Raw genomic sequence first — 21,105 nt, 5'->3', positions numbered from 1 at the left:
TCTTTCTTTAAAACTTTTAACCCGTGGGAGCCAACAACAATATAATCGGACGAAATATATTGAAGAGGCAGGGGATGAGAAGAAGGGCAGTAAGCTCTTTCGAGAGTTCGTCGTTATCAGGCACAGTCAAACGACTTGTATATGCCCCCTTTCGTTGCAACAGAACTGCTGAGTCACGGTCGAGCAGACCAAGCCGTTCGTGGCACGCGCTTCGGTTATCACTCGTCGATTTAGCTTCGCGCTCGCTGGTTGTAGCGGATATCGTCGTCGTGCTTTTTTTTACGTATTATGGTTTTCTCGATTCGCGCGATCACGGCAAGCGTCATCGCGCGAATTTTTAACGTTGAAAGTCCGTACGCCAGGTGGTGTGAAAGAAGGTGAAATAAAAGCGATGTCCCGAATTCCTGGGTATGTCACTCACACTCGCATCCATTCAACCTCAACGGTTCTTATTGACCACTGTACAAACTTTTCTTCGCAGTCGCAGGCACTCACTCATGTTCACAATCACGACCACTCACACTTGCCAGCTTTTGCACACGTACCACCACACAAAGAAATCCGTCAGACATGCTCATTAAATCTGATTGTGCGGATTTTCAATGTATCGTCCTGCGAGAAACCCGTGGATGTTAGCAAAAGGGTACTCGGGCAATAAAAAGAATTAAAGCCACTTTCAGGCCTGGGAAAACTGAGTAAACAGTGGAGCTGGCAAGCACCACCTGGCGAATACAGGCCGACTTCTTCTTGCATCTCTTTCTACATTGCGCTCTCTCCTCCAAACCCTCACATCACTGCTCCCCACCATCACATTCTCTTCACCACCCCTTGCTATGCTATGGTTTACCCTCTCACATCCTCCTCCCCTCAGTTCACTTTCCCATCAAATTGCTAAATCATACTATGCAAGACTATGCCATGTCTTACCCTCCTCCTTTCCTTCCTCCTCACCCTCGCTTCCCTTTCCCACCCCCTTGCTATATTATACATTGCGTGACCATGCTATGCTAGGAGCTGCTTGGCCCCTCTGTGGCGCATACTCGCCGAGTTTTCTGCGGATGGCAACAGCACTACTCCAAGCGTAAACGGCCCCGCTGTTAAAATACCCGATGTGTTTGATCTGCTGGATGTCCAACGGATTTTCTCAGTGGTATATCCCGGAACGGATGTCAGCCTCCGCTAGGGCGTAATATTGTGGGGCATTTAGTTGGACTAAATAACATTTTCTACAACGGCTTCTCGCAAACTGCACCACACGGTTTGTGCGATATAAGTTGATCCTCCCATTGCATTACATCGATGCGTGGGATCTGCCGCACTTTTTTTACTCAAGCTAAAAAAAACTTTGTTGAAACTCCTTCGTGCACACATAGTCGCTCTACACACACTTTTAGGTGCACATGTTCATACTCAAGTCTACTCACAGGAACTCATCCGCGTTAATACTTACGCCTACTCACTCATGGACACTCACCCACTTTAAACATTCAGTTTGTACTCATAGGCACTCAAAATCCTACTCACGCCCATTCACATTCGCAGGCACTAGCGTTTATACTCACTTCTCACACTCACAGGAACTCACGTTCATACTCACTTGTACTCACACTCATCGGTACGCGCTCACGGTCACGCTCACGGTCACCCTCACGTGAACTCACACATAGGCACTCACTCACGTAGATACTCACGTCTGCTCACACTTGTCGGCACTCACTGAAGTTCATACCCATGCCCACTCACATTCGTGAGTACTCACGTTCATACTCACGCTTACACTCATCGGTACTAACTGATACCATACGCACGCCAACTCACACTCATGAGTACTAACTATCGTAAATAGTACTCATGTCTACTCACACTCGTGTACTCCCTCACGTTCGTACTCACGCCTACTCACGTTCATTGGTACACACTCCAGTTCATACTCATGCCTACTCACACTTCTGAGTACTCACTCACGTTCATACTCATGCCTACTTACACTCAGGAGTAGTCACGTTCATACTCACGTCTACTCACACTCATGACTACTCAATCACGTTCGTACTCACGTCTAGCCGCACTCCCGAGTACTCACTCACGTTTATACTCACGTCTATTCACACTCATGAGTAGTCATTAGCACTCATACTTATTATGTCTACTCACAGTCATGTGTGCTCCCTCATGTTCATACTAACGCCTACTCACACTCAGCCTGTCTACGCCCACTGCAGGGCAAAGGCCTCTCCCATGTTCCGCCAATCAACCCGGTCCTGTGCTTTCTGTTGCCACGTTATACCTACAAACTTCTTAATCTCACCTACCCACCTAATTTTCTGTCTCCCCCTCACGCGTTTGTCATCTCTTGGAATCCAGTCAGTTACCCTTAATGACCACCGGTTATCCTGCCGACGTGCTACGTGCCCGGCCCATATCCATTTCTTCTTCTTGATTTCAACTATGATATCCTTAACCCCGTTTGTTCCCTGACCCACTCTGCTCTCTTCCTGTCTCTTAAGGTTACACCTATCATTTTCCTTTCCATCGCTCGCTGCGTCGTCCTCAATTTAAGTTGAACCCTCTTTGTAAGTCTCCAGGTTTCTGCTCCGTAGGTAAGTACCGGTAAGATGCAGCTGTTATATACCTTCCTCTTGAGGGATAGTGGTAGACTACCATTCATGATTTGATAATGCTTGCCGAATGAGCCCCATCTCATCCTTATTCTTCTAGTTATTTCAGTCTCATGGTTCGGCTCCGCGGTTACTACCTGTCCTAAGTAGACCTACTCCCTTACAACTTCCAGTGTCTCGCCATCTATCGCAAAGCGCTGTTCTCTGCCAAGATTGTTCCACATTACTTTAGTTTTATGCATATTAATTTTCAGACCTACTCTTCTACTTTCCGTATCCAGTTCAGTAATCATGAGCTGTAATTCGTCTCCCGCGTTACTCATCAATGCAATGTCATCAGCGAATCGCAGGTTACTGAGATACTCTCCATTAACTCTTATCCCTAATTCTTCCCAATCTAGGGCCCTGAAAACCTCCTGTAAACACGCGGTGAATAGCATTGGAGAGATCGTGTCTTCCTGTCGTACGCCCTTCTTTATTCGGATTCTGTCGCTTTCTTTATGAAGGACTATAGTGTCGGTGGTTCAGTGGTAGAATACTCGCCTGCCGTGAGTACTCACTCACGTTCATACTCACGCCTACTCGCACACCTCGTCGCTCAGTCATACTCCCACTTTTCAAAGGAGTATGAGTGATAGTTTAATAGAATGCGTTGCTGGGCGAGTTGGCGCATTGTCTGAAAATAAAAGCCATAATGTAGTTCAGCGCAAAAAAGCAGGCAACAGACGAGCGAGAGGACAAGGACACAGCGCATATGACTGACTCGTTCCAACTCGCCCAACAAGCAACGTTGCTAAATAAAAGCCGAGCGCAAAAAAGACGGGACACAAGAGATAAGAAGCGCCCGTCCCGTCTTCTTGTGTCCCGTTTTTTTTCGCGCTCTGCTTTTGTTTTCAGAGTATGAGTGAGTCTGCGTGAGTGTACTCATGAGTGAGTATGCCGAGCTACGGTTACAACACAGCGCCACTTACAACGTCACACAAGGAAAACACCAAGATCAAAAGCACAGCAGCACCAACAACGGCCTACGGAACGTGTCTCGACGAGCCGGAAAGTCAGGCACACTAAGTGGTATAGATGTTCGCTGGGCATACCTAGGCACACCACACGACGGCAGACGGAAAGGTAACACGCTCCGCCACGCAGATTTCAAACTGAAGCTAATCTAGTAATGTTGGGCGCGCGCGCTGTTTCGTACGCGGAATAATTCTTAGCCCGTAATTGTGACTTTGGTGGCCCCAAGATCAAGCTGTACATGTTTTGACGCGCCGGCGGTGCGATTGCCGGTGTAGACACCGTCAAACCCGAGAAACCCGAGAAACCCGAGAAACCCGAGAACCCGAGAAAACCCGAGTTTGGCGCAAATTACGTCGACTTTATCAGGATGGCGCAATAAATCCAATTTGGCGCAATTCGTAGCAGTTGGCGCAGGAATGGAATTACTGCATTAGTTTTGACCACATAGGGTTATACAACAAGAAGGTAAATTAAGTACAGAGGTAGTGTTCAATTTCAACATTCATAACGTAGTTCAGCGCAAAAAACAGGCAACAGACGAGCGAGAGGACAAGGACACAGGGCTCGTCTGTTGCCTGTTTTTTGCGCTGAACTACGTTATGACTGACTCGTTCCAACTCGCCCAACAAGCAACGTTGCTCAATTTCAACATTATTGTAGTGTAGATTATATCGAGAGCCAAAGCTGTGGATGATCATCATCCCCGGTGAGCCAGTCACAAGTACAGCACCGCAAGCGTTCGAGATGACACCAGTTGTAGCAAGTGTCCTTGCAGAGTGGACCTTCAGGGGCCTGTCGTTGCATGGCAGTCCTGAAGAAACAAGTCATCATATATTGAGAAGAATAATGTGCGACTACAAAATGTAAACACAGGGAATGAGTAAAGAGCAGTTTGTTTTCAGATACGGAAACGTACCTTGTATGACTTGTCGTATCAGAATTGTGGTCCTGTTGGTGTACATCAGAAACGATTTGTAGCGCAAGAAAGGCACACAGAAAAGAAGACGACATGCGGCCGTTCGTCTTCCTTTGTGCCTGTGTTTCTTGCTCTACAAATGGTTGTTTTATCGCTCGAAGGAGCTTCTTTAGAAGCCGTGTCATGTAGCAGGTGCCTTGCTCATTGTGCGAAAATGTGTCTCTGACAGTATAGGCCAGGAGGCTGTGGCAGGGAAAAAAAAGAGTATTAAAAGGCCGGTTTTTCTACCACATTAAACCAAAGCAGCGATGTGATCGACCTAAACCACTTCGGCGCAGCTGCTGGAGCAGCCAAAACCTCACTTTGGAGCAGCTGCCTCTAACGTAATTTGGAACCTTTTGAGTCGCTAAGCGGAAGTAGTTTTACGATGTTTAACAATATAAACATATGCACATGCATATTTATACATAATCTCCCAAAAGGCCAAGTTGACTCACTGCTCCTCGCTTTCTGGCGGACAGCACTAAACTTCTATACGTCCGTGGCACGGGTTAGACGTTTCCTCGTGATACACTTATTTGCTATTCTGTGCGGCTTTCTTCCATGATGCTCCAAGCTGCGTCTATTTTCCACTCATTTTCTTTTTACGACCGAAAGAACTAGCCCTGCGATGACGTCTGCGCTTTCAACGCAACCTAGGCATTCTAGTTGCGAGGTGACGTACATGCTGTCGCACTTTATGGACAGATTTGTTAGGCTTTTGGTTTGTTGGCGGTTAATAAAATAGAGGGCAATCAATATGGTATATTGTGTCTGAATTCTAAGGCAGTGCTACACGAAACATGCCAGAATGAAAGGCTGCGCATTTTATTTAGACAGGTTCCTACGTCAACTTCTGCCGAGTCAAGAAGTGTCACCATGTTTTCCCAAAAAATCCCACATGCCACTGCAGCGGTTGGAATTGCTGGTAAATCCTGACCATTGTGTGGTATTAAAACTTTAGTGCCCTGTATCAAATCTTTTGGAAGTCAGGACGAATCGCACTACAATTTTTTGGGTAAAATAATCGAACAAAAATGAAGCGTTCTAACTACAGTGATGAACGAAGCAGACACAATACCCGTACTTCGGAGATACCTGTTCTTTTCTCCCACCCTACGCGTCTTTCTCCTCGCCGTCCAGCCCCAGAGCTGCCGTGGCGCTCTTCGTTACACAACGTACACACTGTAATTAATGAAATCGTCATATAAAAGGGCGTCTCACAAAAACATGCAATTTCACTGAGATTGTTTTTCTCACTCGACAACACCCACTACCTATTTTCACCTCACTTGACGATGTAATTTCGCAGTATAGGGTAGCTGGTATTGTTTGTCAGGGTCCCCCTCCACGCCGCCTCCTTCCCGGCCGGAAAAGCCAACATGCAGAATGAACGGCTGCATTGAGTGCACACATGTAGTAGAGTGCGGAAATAAGCCTAGCGTGTATAAACTCTACATTCTGATCAAGACATTTATTTATACTGTGCCACAATGCATGGCAACTTCAGCGGCAATGCATGGCAACTTCAGCGGCGTTGCTGTCTAACATCAAGCCCTCGTACCACCTGCCAGCTTACACGATTGCAGTAAGGTGGCAAATTGGGCTAGTTGGAACGTACTCGCCATGTTCAGCGCAAAACAGGAACACGAAAACAGCGCTTGTGTCGTGCACTTCCTTGTGTTTTCGTGTTCCTGTTTTGCGCTGAACATGACGAGTACACGATTGCAAATGCCGCCACACCTGTTTGCACTAAGCAAAAGTTTTTTTACAGCAGAACACGCGCTTCGGTGCTGAAGTCGCCATTTACGAGACACTGTGTTGATGTATGCGCAACTAGGCAAGCCGGTCGCAACGGGCAAAGTTGTAGCAGGAATGATTAGGCATGAACCTAATTGTAAACCCAATCAAGAGCAACCGCGACTTACTTGCTAATCACCATTAGTTCAATCGAATAATGTCCTCTGTTGAGGACGTAGTTATCGTGGCCTTAAGAGATTTTTTTTTAACTATACAGCTATCGCCTGTCTGCTCGAATGACCACTAAAACTTACAACAGTAATTTTAGTATGTATTTCGAGCGCTTCCCAATTTTTTTTTTCTTTTCGTAAGTTCACGAAAATGACGTCTTGGCGCACACTCGGAGAAAATTCTGCCAAAATGCAGCAGGTTTCACCTCTTGGCGCAGTTTGGCGCAATTGGCGCTACCACACCACTTGAAAAGCTATGCTTATAATTATATGAAGCCGCTGTTCGAGTAAATGTATTCAAGATATAGGAGTATTGTTATAGATTACCTAAACTTACACCAAGGAACGATAGCTCTACTTTTGCTTCTCAAAGGCGACTTGCAGACTATAACTGATGCCTTTCTTGCACTAATATATGGGCTAATAGTTACGAAGTTGCATACGAGGCGTTATGTTCTACCGCAGCGCCCTGGTTTGTGTGGAGACAATGCTTTATCAAGCAATAAACATACGGAATGCGCTTCTAATAGTAGTAATACTAAAGATTTTACGTGACAAAATCACGATACGATTGAGGCACGCCGTAGTCGAGGGCTCCGGAAATTTCGACCACCAGGAGTTATTTACCGTATGCACCTAAATCTAAGTACTCTAGCATTTCACCTCCACCGAAATGGGATCGAACCCGCGACTTTCGGCTGCACGCGGTAACCGCTTTACGACCGCGGCAGCTCCGGGAACGCGCTTCTCAGCAACTCGCTCCCGCGAGAAGCCATGTCGCTCAAGAGAACGCAAGCCTTCTTGGTGGCAGAATGTGACACGATGAAAATTTTAATATTGCACGCGTCGCTTCAATGTGAGATTGAAACAAAAGCAACGGTAAGAAATAGAAGAGTACTCACCGGTCTGCAAGGGAGAGCTTCGACGGCGGCTTCATTCAGCTGAAGCCAGACAAATGTGCTCCGCGGAAGCATTTTAATGCCGGCCGGCAGAAGCCATTACAAGTTTAGCGCAGACACTTATGAATACGGGACAAGACGGAGGGGAACACAGACGGGCGCGAAAGTTGACGAAATATTTACGACGAAACTAAACGGCGCGAGCTTAAATGCCCGCCGACATCGCCTTACATCGGCCGCATATTTTGAATGGACGAAACAAAACGTCACGTCATATAAGATAATGATGTTAACAAAGGTTGGTTGCACAGTACACGGCAAGAGCACTTTTAGAGCCCTTGGGCGCACTAAAACTATGGTAAATGTATGAATACACCAGAAACCGAAAGCAATTCATTTCTGTTCCTGTATCCGCACTTAGAACATGCTGTTTTGTACTTCCCTCCCAATGCACAGTTTCAACCCCCATCGACTGGGTCATGCACTAGGGGAACCTACGATGCTGCTGTCGGTGATAGAGGCCACACCTGTGAAACTGAAGTACGCACCAATGTAGGACGGCGCATGCCGCGCTTCACCCAAATAGCATATTCCCGACGACCGTACTAGCAGATATTATTCTACTGCGAGTTTTGTCAACGCCTCCTCTTTGGTTTATCTAGGCTCATCCCACAAATATTTAACGGTTTCACCGCTGTATTCACCGCACCTCACAACCACGTCACACTGCTGTCAAGCGCGAGAGGGTAGACGTCGGTTTCGTGTAACTCATAAATGGGATATAGAGACAACCCACTGAAACATGTTTGGTGGGAAAATGTCTTGCATTAGCAGACTGACGCCTCCCGTAACTTCCGTCCATCCCAAGACTAAGCGAGGCAGCGTCCGCATAAAGGATTCATCCGTTTTCACCATGCACAAGCTAGATCTCTGATTCCACGGGGACAGAATTACTGACTGCTCAGCGGGTGATAAAGTCGCACATAGTATTGGTGCAAAAACAAAAAAAAAAACAAGCACACAAGACATTGATACAATAGTCGTCATCATAGAAATGGAAGCTTGGGATGACTAACAATCTGGAATACGAAACTACAAGAAACAGATTAAGCGGCTCTTCGCTTCGAATCTCGCGCACGAATTCAACCTAAGCTCGCCAAGACATCCAGTTGCGTTTTGTGCGGTCAACTGGACTCACTCCAGACTTTCTCAGGGATTGCTTAGCAGCGACGTCACGAGAGAAGCTTTCCCTGTGGCGCCCAAAACGAGCCTCTGTGCTGCGGATCGAGTTGGCATAGCGAGAAAGAATAAGCGTTTATGAAAAAACGCCTTACCTGGTCGACTAAACACACATCAACGACGACGCCCGTCCTGTAGTACACGTGCATGGCAACCAGCCCCGGCGGACCCTGTGGGTGCGCACGTCGGCTCCCGGTGGAAACACTATCGGGCGCTATCGGCCAAGCGGCACGCCATTGTCTTCCTTCCGTGGAGGACACGTGGCCAGACAAAACACGGCCTCTTTTGGCAGCCTTATCTGAAAAAGGGTCCGCCCCGCGCGCCACTTGACCGTCGGCTGAGTCTTCCGCCAGATCGGCCTACAGGTGGCATCGCCGTCGCCGCGTTAGTCTGGATAGCCGTACGTATCCAAATGTACACAGCGGCGCTTCGCTATCAGCGGTGTAAGCGGATTGCATGTCGGCGAATAAAACGCGTTGACATATATATATATATATATATATATATATATATATATATAGATATACGCCCTCCATCGCCACATTAATGCACGAAGCCGGCGCCTTACCAGCGAGATAATCTGCCAATGAATGGGGTGCTGGATTTCGGCGACGTCGTGTGTTTTCGCAATTTTTTGTTTTTTTTCTTGTTTTATTTGTGCAGATGCTCACAAAATAGATCGGAACGCCAGGCCGGCGACCACTCGCCAGCGAAGCACGCCGGTTGAACGATACAGCCATGATCTTCCCGTGTGCAGTCGCAAGCAAGCCTCGCTTGCCTTGCGCCAAAGGGCTTGGGGACATCCTAGCTTATGGGCTCCGGAAACGCTGTGCGTGCGCGCGCGCTGGAGCATGCGTGCTAGTCCGATTGCTTGGTCCCATCTTTTGTTCTGATTGGCGCCATTACGATATCGCTATCCTGACAGGACAAATCATTTATGGTGCGCGACTGTGAATAGCGCTTGCTTAGCGCTAAGAAGCATCAAACCCTGCTAGCTTTATGGCGCAAGGTAACGCCATTCCAGGTGCACTGTGGAGCGAGGCTTGCCGTGTGCGACCAGACCATGACGCTATTTTTCCCAGCTGCGTGCTCCGCCTGCCTGTCCGAACAATTCTGTGAGCACATATACGTGCTTAGCTTGCCTTCTGCCTATACCAAGTGCTATTGCGCGACTGAACCTATTTACTTCTTTCTCGTGCGGCTATATATATAAAATAAAAATTCGGCAGATCCCACGTACCGTGGGAGTCGATGTTATGCGAAGCATGCGGCGGGAAGGTGACTGTGGCGTAATCTTTTTACTGAGCGAAACGTTACGGAATGACGCTAAAGATATGTATAAATTTCATACGCACACATATATGTTTAAGAGCCGCGTATGTGTTATATAACCGGTTGTTTGCAGTTGCTACCAACGGCAACGTGGGTACAACCAACACCAGAAGCGATAGTGCTTACACTTGTCCGTTATGGTGGAGAACGCACGCACGTTTCACGAATCCGTGTGCATGTGTGGAAGAGGTTCTTGACAGGTCTTGTACAAGGCCATCATCACCGTGGTCAGTGAGCACCAGCAGCTGGTCATGACTTGATACGTGATCGCGGTGACGAGGGGCCCATGTGTAGTGAAGTATGAGGTATAGTACAGCTGTTGGAAATCGTGGATGCCTCGGTCATTTGGTCGACAAATTGTCTGTCGATATAGAGCCGGCGACATGCCGCAACCTGAAGTCACCCTTCGCGTTGGTGAGGTATAGGCCGTCGAGGCTGGCAGCTTTGGACAGTGCTACGTAGACCAACATCAGTGGACAGCGCTTGTCGTATTCGTAGACTACCTGGGCGTATGTGGCCGACGTAGCCTACGGAGCCTAGTCTACAAAGCGGCTGTCAGTCAATCTGGCATCATCCTCGGTATTATTGGTAGGGCTTTGTGTTTTCGGTGTTTATTTCTTGAAAATCGGCGGGTGATTATCGGAGTTTATATTTTTGGCGTAAATTCGGCGTTTCTCGGAATTTATTTCTTGTAAACCCCCAATTCTCCGAAATTCGAAGTTTTGCATTATTCTCCAAACCCCAAAACTTTAGATCAATTCATATCTGAACATACGCAATAAATCAATACATCAATACACACGAAGCACATATTATTTTTTCTGGAAGGTTTGAATGCACAAAAACATATATGGACAAACGAAGTACTTGAACACAAGACACCTCTATTTGTGCGTACGACAACCTTAGGTTAAAGCTTATGGTAAAACACGCAAGCATACTTTGCGAGGTTGCTGTCAGTGATCGAAGCGCGCTCCTTTCGACTGACGACTCTCAGCTTCTAAAATGCCCTTTCAACGTTAGCGCTAGTAACAGGAAGCGCCAGAAGACGCAGGGCGCAGCGAGGAAGCACTCGCCACTGGACATTGTGAAGTCTCTAAAACGACAGGGGTTCAACAATGTTGCAAATTTCATAGCACTGATAGTTCGCAAAAACACTCACGAGCTGGTTCATGTCGTCAGTTTCAAGAAGCACTGATTGAAAAATAGGCGCATAGGTTTGGAACGCGCAGGGCAGCTCATGCTTCACATTTGGATTCACAATTTGAACACAGTACCAACACGATTCTTTGTTGTACTGGAGTTGATCGCACAGGTTCCTCTCAGATGTCTGTCTCCACTTTTTGGGGTCAGCAGTGTAGTGTCCGTGAATGTCTGCGACAGTCGTTAAGCGGTCATTCTCGTCAAGGAGGTCGAACAGACTCGACATCTGATGGGAAGACCTCGGTTGGAACACACCATTGACTGATGAGAGCGTGCAAACGAACCCCCAGTATGGGATAAACTTGGTGTGCCAGGGTACTCTGTGCCTCAAGTTCCTTAATGATTGAGAGCGCGGCACAATAATTGGTCTTCAGAAACCTCATCTTAACGAGCAAGTCGTGCACAGCTTCAGGCAACGAAATAACACTCTTGAGATTCTCACACTTGGCTCCCTGGGCTTTGTCACTTCTCAAGAAAGACAAAATGGAGCGCCAGTAGTCCAAGATATCTTCTAGAGCTTCATAAAAAGAGAACCACCTCGACGGACAAACGGTTTTCAGCGACTTCATGGACATGCCAATGGCCAAGCACACAAGACCAAACTTACGGAGCACCTCCCGCGACGACTTGAACAGGGCAGGAAAGTGCACAACAAAACCTTGAACTACGTTAAACGAGCTCGTCCCGATTCCATCCTCCAGAACGTTGTTGGGTAGGTGGCACGCATCTTTGAAGTGAAGCGCCTTGAATTCGGGGTTGGAGAGTTCTTGTGAAGCTTCTGCATGTAGGGCGCTTAGTCGGAGCACAATATATAGCTACGGCGCCTAATACAGCTACGCGCCGTAAACCTTAAATCGGTCAAACCAGAAAATATATCAATGAGCGCTTAGGACTTGCCCTTTTTTATAAAGAACGGAACCACTATAATAAAAAGTTAGGCGAGTTGGTCCAGGTCATATTAGCCCTTGAAATCGGAGTTTATCGGATAAATCCGAATTGTCAAAAAATTATCGGATTTTTTCAGATCAACCCGATGATGATGATATCTGGGTTTTAATGGCGCAAGGGCCATGCTTGGTCAAAGAGCGCCATGAACGAAATATAACAATTATCCGTGATTTACAATATGTAAGGGATGTGAGCTATGAAAATATTACACGGCTGTATATGGGCCTGAAATCCCTAGGGCGGGCAAAACAAGTAATAAAATTATGACGTGATGTATGCAGTGAGGATCAATGACAAGGAGTCGTGATAATGAACGATACACAGATGGCCAGGGCACGAATGCCTCGTCCACAGCCCTTGTGTCCAAGGGCCGCGAGGCAGGTGCTATTTTCTTGTAGCCACCGCAGCCTCTTCTCAGAGATAGTGCTACGGGTTGCCGGAGAACATGACGTGCAAACTATTTACATCCTTTAAAAAACGCGGACAATGATTTGTACGTAAAAAGCGGTTCTCTACCTATGAACATAGATGAATGCAGTGGTATTTGACGTCGGTCGGGAAACGGAAAATGTTTTCTTCTGATAGCATTCAATTCCTTGCATTGTATTAAAATGTGGAGCACGGTGAGTGGCTCACCGCATTTATCACACAAAGGTGGATCACCGCCGCACAAGAGCTGTGCATGTGTGCTGCGTGCGTGTCCTATTCGAATTCGACAGAGCGTTTCATCTCTACGACGTATGCTTGATGTGGGTGGCCAGTTACCGAGGTGTGGCTTTATCACGTGTAACTTATTTTCTACTTGTCCGTCCCATAACCGCTGCCAGTAAGCCCTCAGTTTTTCCCTTAATAGGGGCTTTAAGTACATTACAGGGACAGCTGTGGATGATGCAGTGGCGTTTGCATGAGTTGATATGGCGAGCTCGTCAGCCGGCTCACTGCCCTTTATACCACGATGTCCTGGCACCCAGCATATTACAACATGCTGTTCGGCCGAGTATACGGTGCACAGGAGTGAGTATAGCGATACAATAACAGGATTTCTTTATGTTTTGAGGGTTCTTAAAGCTTTCACCACGCTTAAGGAATCTGTATATATTACTGCATTTCTTAGCTTCATTTCTTTAATGTGTTTTACGGCCTCCAGTATTGCGTGTACCTCTGCTGTGAATATGCTTGTGGTAGGGTGCAGAGTACCAGAGTGATAATAGGATTGACCGACGACTGCGTAACACGCTAGAGCACTGCACGGGCCGACTTTTCCGGCCCGGGCCCGGCCCGGCCCGAAAACACCATGCTCCGGCCCGCCCGAGCCCGGCCCGGTGTTCTTAAATGTGGCCCGTACCCGGCCCGGGCCCGAAAGGTTTGGGCCCGGCCCGGCCCGGCCCAGTCAGGTCCGTTTCGGCTAGTTATGCCTTGAGCATAAAGGAGGCACTGTCCAACCTTCGGTTATTGTGAAGATACCTGCCGCACACAAGATATTTTCTAGAGATTGTTTTAGGAACTTCTTTCAGTGTCACGACTTTCACTGGTACTGTGTATACTTTCGGCGAATTACGCGCGTAACACTCTTGCGAAATGATTGCAGGGCAATATAAAATATAAGTGGAGTCATAGCTGGCTCTTTCATGTACGCACGCCGTGCTAACCACGATATCTCATTTTTGCATTTAAAAGAACAACTACAAAATATAATACCTGCATAAAGTGGAGAAAAAAAAAAGCATGACATACATTTTTAGGTTGAGTCTACATCAACTGCATGCGAGCTAGGGCTGTTGAGTAAAAGTAGCAAGTCTCCTGCAAACTTCATCTATTGCACAATGTAATGGGGAAAAAACACGCGCTCTAGCTGCTTCTGGGTGGAATATACGAGGCTGGGCAGCGTTACATAAATTGAAGCTGTTGACTCCTCGACAGGCAACTGCACCCAACCTACACTACGTTTTCGCGTTCAAAACAACAAGGTTCTTTGTCCCACCCTTCTTCCCCGAGTCACCGCCACCGCAGTGCCATAGTTCTGTCAAAGCGAGGCACACCCGTTAACGAGCGAGCCACCGTCCTCGTGTTAGACGTGTGTGCAGTAACGGTGTGTTGAATAAAGGGTGGTTTAAATAAGACTAATCAGTCTGTGTGTTGGGTATTCCCAGAATCCGGGATCGCTTCTCTAGCCTCATCACTCCAGTTGTGAGCCACACTCGGGGAAACGAGCGTCTCTATGGTCTGGCGCCTCACCACTAGTAATGAGAAAATCAACAACGGCGTTCGCCCTGTGATAAGAATCGCTCTGCATCTTGCACTTAAAATGCACGAAAAACAGCTCCTGAGATAATAATGACTCACAAGTCGCGTTGGCCAGTCTACGGACATGTGAGCGTAGCTGCATACTCGAAATCTTTCCCTAGATACAAACGCGCACATCTTATATACACTAATCTAGGCAATTTACCGTTGCTTTCCTGACACGGTACCCAAGAACGTCTTTCACTTATTATAATGGCGGAAACTTATATTAGGCGTGTCTTGAAATCCCGTGTAGCATACCGTTTGAGCAAAATTGTAGACGTCTTGTACTATGCAATTTCTGTGCACGCCAATGCGCTCCAGGTGGTTTAAATTACCCGGAGCCCTCAACGACGGCGTCTCATATAGCCTGGGTCGCTTCGGGAAGTTAAACCCCACAAAACAAAAAAAATACAGCCACACAACGTACACACGCAGTTATACATATACGTATGAGACCCGGGACTAATACGGGCCTGGCTCAGGCCCGAGCCCGACCCGAGCCCGAAGATCACGGGCCCGAGCCCGGCCCGGGCCCGATCCAACAACCCCTTACCCGGCCCGGCCCGGCCCGCGGGCCGGGCCGGGCCCCGGCTTTCGGGCCGGCCCGGGCCCGTGCAGTGCTCTAGGACACGCCAGCATATGACTTTGACGCATCAGTAAAAATTTCTGCGCAAGGGTATTTGTGCTGCAGTTCACGGAAATACATCTGGACGTGTAGAGGGGGGGCATGCTTTGTGAAATCTAGAAAAGGAGTATCACAGTCTATAACCTGCCACTCTCAAGGCGCGGCCTGTAAAGTAGGAGCCATTAAGCGGTGTTCAAGCAGCGGGACACCTATTTCTACAGCGAGAGCTCGCATACGCAGCGAGAAAGGCTCCTTCACTGCGGGTTTGTTGTGAAAAAGCTGGCAACTGGACAGGTCATTTGCAGCAGGATATGCGGGATGATCAGTTGTTGCGTTCACTTTGAAAAATACTTAAACGATAGGTATGACCTCTGTAAACGAAGAGACCACTCGTCTGATTCCACGTAGAGGCTTTTACAGGGCTTGTTCTGAAGAGAAAGACGAATGCCTAAATGGTGGACAGGGTCCAGCATTTTCAGAGCAGTTGGCGTTGCAGACTGGTAAACGGTCGCTCCATAATCTAGACGGGTGCGTATGAGACTTTTATAGAGGTTCATCGGACGTTCTCTATCGCTGCCCCACGTTGTGCGTGACAGCACTTTTAGGATATTCATTGTTTTCATACATTTATTTTTAAGATATTTTATGTGCTGAACAAAGGTTAACTTTGGGTCTAAGATTATGCCTAGAAATTTATGTTCTCCGTTGACAGGTAGACGCTCACCCCGCATGAAAATTTCAGGATCAGGGTGTAGACCTCTTTTTCTTGTGAAAAGGACACAAGTGCTTTTTTGTGGGTTCAGTCCGAACCCGTTCTCATCAGCCCATTTCGAGACCTTGTTGAGACAAAGCTGGACCTGTCGCTCACAGATTGCGAGAGAACAGGATTTAAACCCTATCTGCACATATCTACATACGTAGAATAAAACATGTTACGTGGGATGTACAGACGAAGAGAATACATTTTTATAATAAAAAGAGTACAACTGAACACCCCACCTTGATGCACTCCAGTTTCGTGCACAAATTGTCTTGATAGTGCATTGCCCACTCGAACACGGAATATGCGGTTCGACAAGTAGCTTCCTATTATATTTAACATTTTACCACGCACGCCTAAGTGTAAGAGGTCTCTCATAATTCCAAACCGCCACGTTGTATCATAAGACTTTTCCATATCGAGGAACACAGACAATAACTGTTTATGGACAAATGCTTCACGAATTTGTGCCTCAATACGTATCAAATGGTCAGTAGTGGACCGGCCTTCTCGAAAGCCACACTGATAGGGGTCAAGTAGTTTGTTGGATTCGAGGAAACGTAACAACCGGCGGTTTATCATCTGTTCAAAAAGTTTACAAAGACAACTTGTTAACGCTATAGGCCTGTAACTGGAAACCAAAGATGGATTCTTGCCCTTTTTCACAACTGGAATTATAATAGCCTCCTTCCACGCAGAGGGGATCTCGCCGGACGACCATACACCGTTGTAGAGACAAAGGAGGGTGTTTTGTGATTCATGTGGTGGATTTTTCAACATTTCGTATACGGTCGGCACCTGGGGCAGACCCGTTGCAGCAAGCTAGTGCTGCCTGCAGCTCTGCCAAGCAGAAAGGCCGGTTGTATCCCTCACTTTTCGCACGTTTACGTTCTAACTTCTGCCTTTCTGCTTCTGTTTTGTACCGTTGGAAGGCTTCGGAGTAATGTGACGTACTGGACACATGTTCGAAATGTGCGCCCAGGAAGTCCGCCTGGTCCTCCAATGTGTCTCCATGTGTGTTCTCCAATGGAAGAGAGAATGTTTGTCGACCCTGTACCCTACCAACCCGGTTCCATACCCTAGCTTCGTCCGAGTAGGAATTGATACATGATATGTATCTTTGCCAACTCTCTCTTCTGGCCTGCCGGCGCGTTCTCCGCCCTTGAGATTTTACCTGCTTAAAATTGATTAGATTTTCTGCAGTGGGGGAATCACGTAGTAGCCCCCACGCTTTGTTCTGGTTCTTGCGAGCTTCACGGCATTCGTCGTTCCACCAAAGAACACTACGTTTACCTACCGCACACTTCTTACTTTAGGTATACTTTGCAAGGCAGCGTCAATTATAAAAGCAGTGAAATATCGAACTGCAGCGTCAATTCCTAAGGAAGACATGTCGGCCCAAGAGTTCCTTGCAGTAAGACTTTCAGTTGGCTGTATTGACCTTCCACCGCGGAGCTTGTGGTGGAGATTCGTTTTGTTCTGTTGTTCGCAGGAGTACTGGAAAATGATCACTCCCAAAAGGGTTTTTTTATAATGCTCCCGTTAAGATAAGGTAAAAGGATGCGAGAAGCAATGCTAAGATCTATGGATGAATAACTTTGGTTGGCAAGGCTATAAAATGTTGGTTCCTTCTTAATGAATAGACATGCACCCGCAGAGAGCAGATATTGCTCAATGATATTGCCCTCGCGCATCGCTGCGAGAGTCGCCCCACAAGCTACTGTGTGCATTGAAGTCACCGAGAACAACGTAACGTTCTGGCAACTCATCTATAAAAGACTGAAATTCATGTTTGTGTAGCTGATAGTGTGGGGGTATAAAAAGTGAGCAAATGGTAATGAGTTTGTTTAAAAGAACAGCCCTAACGGCCACCGCTTCCAGTGGCGTTTGCAGCTGCATGCGTTCACATGCTGCACTTTTGTCTATTATAATGGCAACACCGCCAGACAACGCGAGCGCATCATCACGATCTTTGCGGAAAGTGATATAGTGTGTAAGGAAGTTCGTATACGTTGGTTTAAGGTGTGTTTCTTGCACACACAGCACTTTTGGGTCATGTTTGTGTAGGAGTTCTTGAACGTCATCGAGGTTCCTAAGAGGACCCCTCACGTTCCAGATAAAACCGAAAAAACGGAGCCCTAATTACTGGCGAATTTCGGCATCTAAGCCAATGATATTCTTATATTCTTACCTCTGTTTATTATGTCCTTGATATGTAATATACATCGGTTTTTATTGCCCCCATAGCAAATAATGCAATAGTGGGACTAAACTTCAAAAAAATTTCCTTGACTAAAACAAAAACTGCTTCGATTAAACTTTCTGTGGACGAAGTTGTTATGATTCTCAATTGTATGCGCTTTTCTGCTCATTTTTTTCTTGGACCACCTTAGGGTGCTACAGACGTCTGAACATAGGCCAATGTAGCGTTTTTATGCAAGTTCAGGATTTTATTTTAGGGCCTGTGCGCCGCACACACGCAAAACAAAATCTTTACGAGATAGAACGTCTTATGGAGAGTCCTATAAAAATAATCAATGTATTTGGTCTACAATCATCTTTTGTAAAAAAAAAAAAATTCCCGAAAATGCTGCAATTTACGCAATTTTACCTAAGCGCTAAGGAGTGAAAAATATAAAGGTACTCTAAGCAACTGTCCTATAATAAAATTTAGCGCGATGCTCTAAAAACACAAAAAAGCTAGTTTCTAATGAATGCGTGAAACGGTCCATTTATAGCGAATTTTTCTTTCGTAGCTGGTTTTCCACAATATCGAGAAGTTCAAATGGCGCTCACGTGCCCGAAAACTTTTTCCCGCTCAAAATATTTTGGGAAAATACTGTAGAACTAATGTCTACATGTGCGTAATTTTCTCAGATTGTTTCAGACAAAATTTATTTTTGTCGAGCGCCCCGGCTGGTACAGTTGGTGTGGAATGACCCTATAAATAAATGCTAACTTTGTCCGCTTTCAGTATTAATGAACGCCACGACGAGGTCTATCGTTACCTATAAATTATTTTGATCTATCGTGTAAGCGGATCTAATAAAACGTGAAACACTGAAATCAGCATTACATTTTCATAAAATCAGTGAAAGTTGTCTTCGGTACAGCCTTTTGAGCGCATACATGTACTCATTCCGGTGAAAAAATTATTTCGATGGGACCATTCGCATTTGAGACATCATTCTCGAATTATAAGTGACACTTCGGGGGAGGCGGTGCGTCCATCGCAAGAAAGAAAAAGGGGCTGACGAGACGTGACGGGGTCGCTTGGCAGAAAAAAGGCCTCTTATTTAAAAAGGCTTCCTTCACGTTTTACAGCGAAAGCTGTTATGAGATCATTTCACCGGCCGTTTTTGGCGTCGTAGTTGTCCGCCGCCGCCGCCGGTGTCTGTAACCAGTATCGCTCGAAATAAGAAAAAAAAAACGAAATAAGAAATAAATTCCAGGAGGGAACGAGGTTCGAACCTGGGTCCTATGCGTGGGAGCCCAGTATTCAACCTCTGAGCCATGCCGGTGCTTGAAACTGCTTTGCAAAAAGGTCCTATACAGGCTTCATGTCGGGAAGGAACCACATTAGCATATGCAATATAGCGTGGTAGAAGAATAAAATAAGCACCAAGCGTCTCACAACGCGAATTCTGTAACCAGGCGTCACACAATGCGAATTGCGCAACGAGTAGGTTGTTGAATGCTTCCAACCCATTACAAAGGGCTCTGCCATAATTCTTCATCGTCATCAGGCACAGCATCAACAAAGTGCGCATAATGCCTTACATGCGTTTAGCAGGTACCAACGCTCTCCGTAGAATGACGAAAAATGGCACAGTGCCTGCTGCCCTACTTCTCAAAAATTACAGTGATTTATAGCGTAGTGCGTTCCTCGCAAGTGCACTTGTATTGGTTGCCAAGGAAGCCCATAAGCGCATGATCCATTTCCTCGGGGTCTCAGTAAAGTACTTCGCCCCCCCCCCCGCCTCTCTCCCACGTCAACGTATGTTATACAGCATGACGGGAGAGGGAAATAGCGACCGGGCGTCACCCAATGCAAATTACATAACTGGTGGGCCGTTTAAAGATTCCATCCCATTACAAAGGGCTGAGCCATAATTCTTCATCGTCATCAGTCATCGCGTCAACAAAGTGCACATAATGCCTTACAGACGTGTAGCTGGTGCCTCGCTTCTCCGCAGACTGACGAATAATGGCTTAGTAGGTGCTTCCCAACTTCACAAAAATTGTGATTTATGGCGTAGTGGGTACCTTTCTAGTGTACTTGTATTGTAGCCCCAAGAGAGCTTAACGGGCTCTAGAAACGCCGCTCTTCCAGCTTTCGCTGTGACTGTGCTGCGGTTTCAGCGCAGGCCTGGCGTTTTTTCGTATGCTCCCTTCTTTCTATCGCCCATCTTTTTCTCCCTTAATCCCCTTCCCCCAGCATAGGATAGCAAACCGGACGCGCGTCTGGTTAATCTTCCTGCCTTTCCTTCTTTTTTCTCCTCCTACTCTAACGTAGCACTATTCGTTGTCTTAAAATACGTTTACGTGCTTGATTTGGCCTGGCGTTTTTTTTGTGGTTGCTGAAGTAGTAGTGAGTTGAGGATAAAGAAAAAAAGAAAACGCAGGGCTCAGCGTCATTGGGGGAAGACTAGTGAAAGGAGAGGGCACCTTCATGCAGCTTTTTTCGTGCTGCTGAGGGCAGTGGCGTAGCCAGGGGGGAGGGGGCACACCGGGCCCGTGCCCTAGCCCCCTTCCCCCGAAATGTTTCTTTGCTATGGCATACAGAGCCCGAAACGACACTTGACCACATCTGCCTGCCCAGCCTCTCTTCAAATAAAGGAGCCCCCCCCCCCTCCCCCCGAAAAAAATTTCTGCCCACGCCCCTGGATGAGAGGGGTGGGTGCCATTGCGCTGCGGCACATTTTTCTCCTTTCCGTCCTCCTACCAAGGCCATGTATGCACTTTTTTGGGTGGGAGGGTTGGAAGCAGCATCAAATCTCAGCTGATCTCGCCGACAAGACAGGTAAAACTGTCAAAATGTTTACCTTCACGTGCCGAAAAAGCTGCCGAGAGTAGTGTCTCTCTGTGATTAAAACACTTCTCTCTATCTCTCTCTCTGACGAACAGTGCTCGAAGACGGAACATAGTTTTGACCAGGACAATGCAACGACGCTGGCCCGTGAAAAAAAGACGGGAAAAGGAAATTTCTCGAATACTGGTGCCTGCAACACCATCCGTGGCCTCCTGCCGAAC

The 21,105-nt window shown here is 46.9% G+C and overlaps 2 protein-coding genes across 2 annotated transcripts in view; both read right to left on the bottom strand.

Annotated features, from left to right (window-relative positions):
- LOC125760311 (uncharacterized) overlaps nt 1-21,105 on the bottom strand; it is a 336,735-nt gene that overhangs the window by 229,768 nt on the left and 85,862 nt on the right. The window lies entirely within an intron of this gene.
- The window catches only part of LOC119372446 (TBC1 domain family member 25), a 225,035-nt gene that overhangs the window by 152,011 nt on the left and 51,919 nt on the right, over nt 1-21,105 (bottom strand). The window lies entirely within an intron of this gene.

The sequence above is a fragment of the Rhipicephalus sanguineus genome, chromosome 10 (genome assembly GCF_013339695.2).
Source record: "Rhipicephalus sanguineus isolate Rsan-2018 chromosome 10, BIME_Rsan_1.4, whole genome shotgun sequence".
In the NCBI taxonomy this organism is placed as follows: Eukaryota; Metazoa; Arthropoda; class Arachnida; order Ixodida; family Ixodidae; genus Rhipicephalus; species Rhipicephalus sanguineus.
The sequence above is the reverse complement of the archived record's forward strand: the minus strand, read 5'-3'. Positions and strand labels throughout refer to the sequence as shown.